Source organism: Felis catus, chromosome D3, assembly GCF_018350175.1.
Source record: "Felis catus isolate Fca126 chromosome D3, F.catus_Fca126_mat1.0, whole genome shotgun sequence".
NCBI classification, from domain to species: Eukaryota; Metazoa; Chordata; class Mammalia; order Carnivora; family Felidae; genus Felis; species Felis catus.
This window is the reverse complement of record NC_058379.1, coordinates 68,319,813-68,326,647: the sequence shown is the minus strand read 5'-3', so window position 1 is coordinate 68,326,647 and position 6,835 is coordinate 68,319,813. Positions and strand designations below refer to the sequence as shown.

General features: G+C 46.1%; 1 long non-coding RNA gene across 1 annotated transcript; it reads left to right on the top strand.

Annotated features, from left to right (window-relative positions):
- Positions 1-460: 460 nt before the first annotated feature.
- LOC123381234 lies at positions 461-6,076 on the top strand. The gene is made up of 2 exons (XR_006588010.1): positions 461-1,199; positions 5,908-6,076. It is a non-coding gene; the product is annotated as an uncharacterized LOC123381234 (long non-coding RNA).
- Positions 6,077-6,835: the final 759 nt, after the last annotated feature.

Genomic DNA, 6,835 nt, shown 5'->3' with positions numbered 1-6,835 from the left:
TAAAGAAAGAAAACCTAAATAAATGCACTGAGATGCTCATTATTAAGATATCCATTTCCTTCAAATTGAGACCTTTCTTCATCTTTTAATGTGACCAGCTCATGCTATAATTTCCCTCTAAGTGCTTTCTGTGCATTCCACAAATGGATGGGTTTTGTTTTCATTTCCATTCCATTCCAATTCTTTCCTAATTCTCACGTGACTTCTTTGACTCCTTGGTTGCTTGAACGTGGTGTGCACAATATATAGATATTTGGGAATGGTCCAGACACCTTTCTGTTGTCTATTTCTGGTACAATCCCATATGGTCTGAGATCATACTTTCTATGATTTCACATCTTTTAAATTAGTTGAGGTGTGTTTTATGGAGGATCTTAGTCAATATTCCATGTGCACTTGTAAAGAATGTGCATTCTGAGGTCATCATTTGGAATGTTCTAGTAACTCAGTGGGGTCAAGATGGTCGATAGTGTTGCACAGGTCTGCTAAATCTTTACCGGTTTTCTTTTTATTTGTTCTGTTGATTAGCATCACCGTGTGCTAAGGGATGGGGCTGGGGTGCCAGAAAGATTTTTCTGTGTCTCTTCTCTACTGTCAGCTTTACCTCATGCCTGCTGCACAGAGGGAGCCTCCTCCTCATCATTCTCTTGCCTCTCCCCCAGTCCAGACCAGTGTCACTTGTTCTTTGGTTCTTGCCTGCCTGGTGGTGGGTGTGGAGGGTGTGGAATGAGGTTCTCTGTCGTTCGGACTCAGCCCCAGCCTTAGGTAGGCACTGCTTTCTCTGTCTTGGAATTGGGGCTTCCCTAGTAAGCCTGACCTTCTTCCAGTAATAGGAGACTTGATGGTTAGGCCAGGACTGCATCCTCTGGGAGTAGACACTTTGGTCTTTTCCTTTCCTCCCGTTTCAACGTGTCTTCCCCAGTGCTCTAGAGAACATAGGGCTGCTGTCCTTCCCCAGTGGCTTCATGTCTCTTATTTCGAGAAAGATGTGGGTGTGGTCTCACACCTTTCCTCCAGCCATGTCCGCTCCCCTCTTCCGGCCCTGAACCATGGAGGAAGGTTTTCTCTGGTCTCCCACCTTGCCCCAAATCATCCATGAAGGCCTAGTGGAGCTTTATGGAGAGGAGCTTCTGAGTCGTGGCAGCTCCCTTACGTCTGCAACTCCCAGGGGATCTGCGGGCTCGTGCCGGTCACACTTGGTAAGTCTCCAAGCATCTTCGCTGGATGCTTCTTCTTGGCTTCTACAGTGGCCTTGTCTTCCTCCTTTGTTCTGTTATAGGTGGGCCAGTGCTCATGTCCTGTCTCTCCTCAGGGGGAGTCTGTCTTTTGTCTTTCCCTAGATTTCATGTTCATCATGTGGTCCTGTGGCCTCAGTTTTTTTCGATGAGTTCCAGAAAAGTCATGATTTTGTAGATTTGGGTTTTTTTTTTTTTTTCTTGTTGTTAAGGCAGGAGTGACACTTTTTTTTTTTTTTTTTTTTTTTTTTTAGCTTTCTATATTCTAGGTGGGAGCCAAAAGTCAAAATATATTTTTAGATGATTCACTTTTATCCTGAATCACTTTGGGTTCTTTTCAAATACCATATTTATCCTGTATGGATGAAAACTCATTACCATCAAAATGATTCTCAAGAATCCATGCCTCAAAATCTGTGGGACATTCCCAGAGCACAATCCCAAACACGTGTTCATGGCTGAGCACTGTGTCATAACTGCACGGTTTCTCAAGATGAGTACTCCCAGCAGGGACACTGACTTCAATGTTCCAGCTCTTTTTTTAAAGTTTTTATTTATTCACTTAAGTCATCTCTATGCTCAACGTAGAGCTCGAACTCATGACCTGGAGATCAAGAGTCGCCCTCTCTTCGAGCGTGCCATCCAGGTGCCCCGAATATTCCGGTCTGAATGGGTCCTTATAGTCTCATTACTGCATGGATACAGGAAACCTGAAACATATTGTCTCCTCGATCTCAGTAAGATGAACTTCTCCGAACCTCAGTTTCCTCATCTGTAAAAAGCAGGCTAATAATAGTTTCCAGATCAGAGGACTGTGGTGAGCATGTAAAGAACTGAGCACAGTCCAACAAGAAGTGCTGAGTGGGGTGCCTGGGTTGCCCAATGGGTTAAGTGCCCGACTCTGGCTCAGGTCATGATCTCATGGTTTACGGGTTCGAGCCCTGAATTGGACTCTGCACTGACAATGCGAAGCCTGCTTGGGATTCTCTCTCTTGCCCTCTGTCTCTGCCTCTCGCTGACTTTCAAAATAAATAAACTTTTTAAAAAAAGTGTGATGCATGGGGCGCCTGAGTGGCGTAGTCGGTTAAGCGTCTGACTTCAGCCAGGTCACGATCTCGCGGTCCGGGAGTTCGAGCCCCGCGTCAGGCTCTGGGCTGATGGCTCGGAGCCTGGAGCCTGTTTCCGATTCTGTGTCTCCCTCTCTCTCTGCCCCCCCCCCCCCCCGTTCATGCTCTGTCTCTCTCTGTCCCAAAAAATAAATAAACGTTGAAAAAAAAATTAAAAAAAAAAGTGTGATGCAAATATTACATTTATTGTTATGTGATGCTAAAAATACATATTTATTACTTAAGAGAGAATGACCATACATTATATTGCCCTTTGTGAAATCACTTTTTTTTAATGGTTATTCATTTTTGAGAGAGAGAGAAAGAGACTGAGAGAGAGAGAGAGAGAGAGCAGGGGAGGGGCAGAGAGAGAGGGAGACACAGCATCCAAAGCAGGCTCCAGGCTCTGAGCTGTCAGTACAGAGCCTGATGCGGGGCTCGAACTCACAAACTACGAGATGATGACCTGAGCCGAAATTGGACGCTTGACTGACTGAGCCACTCAGGTGTCCTGCCCTTTGTGAAATCATTAATAACACCCCATTTCCTAAGCATCCTGGTTTGGACAATAAATTATATATCACCCTCCCAGGATCCCATAGCTAGTGAGTTCAAGTAGTTGGGATTTGAGCACAGGTCTCTCTCAGTCAGAATTTTGGGAACCACAAGGTTAAAAGCAAGAAAACTCACTAGGGCAGAAGCCAGGAATTCTTTTTTTTCTCCAGTCTTCTGCACAGGCTCCATTCCAGGATGTTCCCCAGACCAGGAATAAAGCATCCAGTATACTCTGTATGCAGAAGGCCTCCCTCTCTCCTTATCGACTTCCTGTCCTAGCCTGTGTTGTTTTGTTTTGTTTTTATTCCTTGCACTTTCTAATCTGCATAGTCCTTATTTCAATCCCTTTACAATACTCTCACTTAGGATTTCGCAACTGGCATTTAAAGGCAATTTTGTCTCAGTCCAGAGAAGCTCCCTTGAACTTTCGAACATTAAAAAGAAAACAGTTAGGATCTGGTTAGTGCGTTTTAGCCTAGAAACTTCAGATCAGTGTAGGGGCTCCAGGGAGCTAGGCAGGGATTCCTCTTCGGGAGTAAGAAAAGGCAGGTGGAGTCATTCCAGGGCTTTCCTTAAGGTGCTGGGGTAGAGACATTCCCTTTCAGGCATAGGGGTTAAATGGGGGGAGAGTGGAAGCTTGGAGCCTCTGGTGACATCTTTTCCACTTCACGGGGGTTTGGGAGACAGATGCCATCATGGAGGAAATGATGACAGATGTCATCATGGAGGAAAGAGACTCCTGATGAGTTACGGCCTGCCCCTTTGTAGCTGAAAGAGTCCAGATTACTACAAGGAATTCTCTGGGGAACTTAGTGACAGTCAAGTAGTTACCTAGGTTTGTCTGATGGGCATTGTCGAAATATATCCGATAGTGACACTACCTTGCTGTTTATCGAACGCCTGTCGAGATAGACTGCTCTGGTCATAACCTCCCTGCGTCCTCCCCTCTGAATGTGCCTTTGGCCGCAGCTCCTGGCAACGGGTGGAGTCGATTTCTCCACTTCTTGAATCTCGGCTGGCTTCTGACTTACTTTTGTACACGAGTATGGGGCACAAGGGACAGTGTGCCAGTTTCAAGTCGAGGTCACTGCCGTGGGGAAAAAGCCCAGGCTGGCCTATTGGACGATGAGAGACCACGTAGAAGAGGGCTGCGGCACCCCGACCGCAGCCAGTCGATTCACGTGGGTATGAGCCACCAAGCCTCTGACCACGGATGCACGAGGGAGTCTGACGAGGGCCGGAAGAACCAGCCGACTGAGCCTCGCCTAAATTACTGGCCTGCAGAATTGTGGGCTAAATCTATGGCGGTTGTCTGAAGCCACTAACTTTTGGGGTCACCTGTTTCCTAGCAGTTAGCTAACTGGTACTCTTATTATGACCGAGGTACTCTAGAAGCATTAATCAAGCACACTAGCTTTGTCGAGACAGACAAAGCTGATTTTGAGTCATGGCTCTATAGCCTCCCAGCTGTGTGACCTTGGGCAAGTTTTTTTTTTTTTTTTCTTAACTGTCTCTGTTCGGATTTCTCATCTGTAAAATGGGTATAATCGTGGCTACAGAATTTTGTTAAAATAAACGGGATGAGGCTTGCGACGTACGTAGCACAGTGCCTGTGGCACACGATAATTTCTGGTACTCATGATCTATCTTATGAGCTAGCTGGTGTGATACTCATTTTACAGATAAGGAGACAGAAGCTCAGAAGGCTGATTTGATGATAATAATAGTGACTAAATATGGAGGGTCCACTAGGGCCTGAAATGTTCATAAGCTACTTCTTCCAGAATTGGAACCCCAGGATCTGTAGGTGCAGCATAACCCACGTGAGCCCGGGTGAGCAGAGGGTCTGGTGGGGGTCAGGGTGGGGGCAAGAGCCCGGCCTCTCACCTCCTGGAGAGGGCATGATGATTGGGCCTTCAGAGCTTCCAGACCAGTGTTCCCTCGGGGAGGAGGAGCTAAGCCTGAGAGCTGGAGAGCAGGAGAAGGTCTAGAAGATTCCAGGGAGGTGCCACTTCATCCTCACATCAGCTTTTAGCGAGTACTGACAGGGAAGGGGCCCTGACAGGTGCAATTCCCCACTTTCACGTTCTGCTTCCCACAACTGGGTCATTTGCTGCTGAGCCCCATGGGGCACCTTGTCTAGACTCTCTCCCTGCCATGGTCCAGACAAAGCCAGAACAATGAATCACAGAATAAATAGGTCTTGGACTCGATGTTCTTCCAAAAGTCAGAGTGATTCCATCCCAATTCTTACCGCCAAAATTATTCTTACACTCATGTACTTATATGGTCCTTCTGCCTGCTGTCTTCAGTTTCCCCTTCCCTCCTCCTCCTCTGTCTGCATGTTCCATCTCAACACGTGCACACACACACGTGCACACACACACATGCACACAGGCACTGTCTTCTATCACAGTAATATTTAGACTTAGGGTTTTCATAGTGTATTTTATTTTTTCTTTATTATTTATCACTGCCTGAAATTTTCTATGTGTTTATTTGTTTAATATCTATCTTCTTGCACTATTATATGAGCTCTAAGAGGGATGTTTTATTCCTGATCTAGCCCCAGTGCCTGGAACAATGCCTAACACGGGGTGGGTGCTAAAAAAAATATTTGTTGCATGAGTGAATGAATGAATGAAGTAGGTGTGTGTATCAGGGTGGGAGTCACAGTTTCGGGGGGGGGGTGCATGATGGGTGGAAAGTCAACAATATCTTGTGCTTTCAAAGCACCTTTGACTTTTCAAATCATCCTGTGGACGGTAACCTTATGGGATGCTCACAACCACTCAGGAGGTACTCAGGACTGCAATGTTGTGCCCACATGACAGATGAAGAAGATTCTAGAATCTGTTAGTGGAAAGCTGACTAATTTCCGTGTTCTCCTAAAGTGGAGATGAAAAAGCAGAGCATATAGGTGGAAAGTGAAGGCGAAAACAAAAGCAGTTGACAAACGTACTGCCATTTTGATTTTGTTGGTCATTTTTGTCCTGATCCTTCTCCTGCAGGCAGACACCAGCCCCCAAACTAACTTGCTCACAAACCGAAGGCAAGCCCTGTTGTCGCACATGGTTTTTTTGCATAAGACTTAAGAAGAGATCGTCTTCTGTCTGCGCTGTCATACAAGTCAAGGTGATGCGTTTTGCCTTCCAATAAACTCTCGGAATAATGACAACACCAGATTTCTATTTAATTTTTCATATTTGGGCAACTTTGGATGAGGTTTGTTGACTTGAGCTATTTTTAGAAACACTACGAAGAATGTTCTTTCCTTTCGCCATCTTTGTTGTTGAACCAGCCTTCCTCCCTCCTCTACTTTCTTTGTTAAGGGTTAGTTTCAATCTCCACCTAAATATTTTTGGGAGCCTCAGCAGGGAGTGGTGTTCTGACAATGTGGGGCCAGAGCATTCAGCTGACTCTGGCTTCTGCAAACTGGATATGCGCCTGAGAACTTTCTAAAGAAAACACACAGATCGACGTGCCCTGTTTCTTCTGGTTGACCACGTGCTGGTACTTGTGGGTACTTTAGGAACTGGGATATGGGAACCTTCCTTGTTGCCCTTAGTGACTTCTCACATCCATCTCTTTCAACTTTTATTTATTTTTGGGATAGAGAGAGACAGAGCATGAACGGGGGAGGGGCAGGGAGAGAGGGAGACACAGAATCGGAAACAGGCTCCAAGCTCTGAGCCATCAGCCCAGAGCCTGACGCGGGGCTCGAACTCACGGACCGCGAGATCGCGACCTGGCTGAAGTCGGACGCTTAACCGACTGCGCCACCCAGGCGCCCCCCATCTCTTTGATCCAAGGCCTAGTCGTCTACCTGGAGAGCTGTGAGGATTATCGCAATGCTGTATTATTTCAATTCAATCCAATTCTTGTTTATTGGGCAAAATGTAAACGAAAACTCTAATTTGGCCAAGGAGTACGTTAATT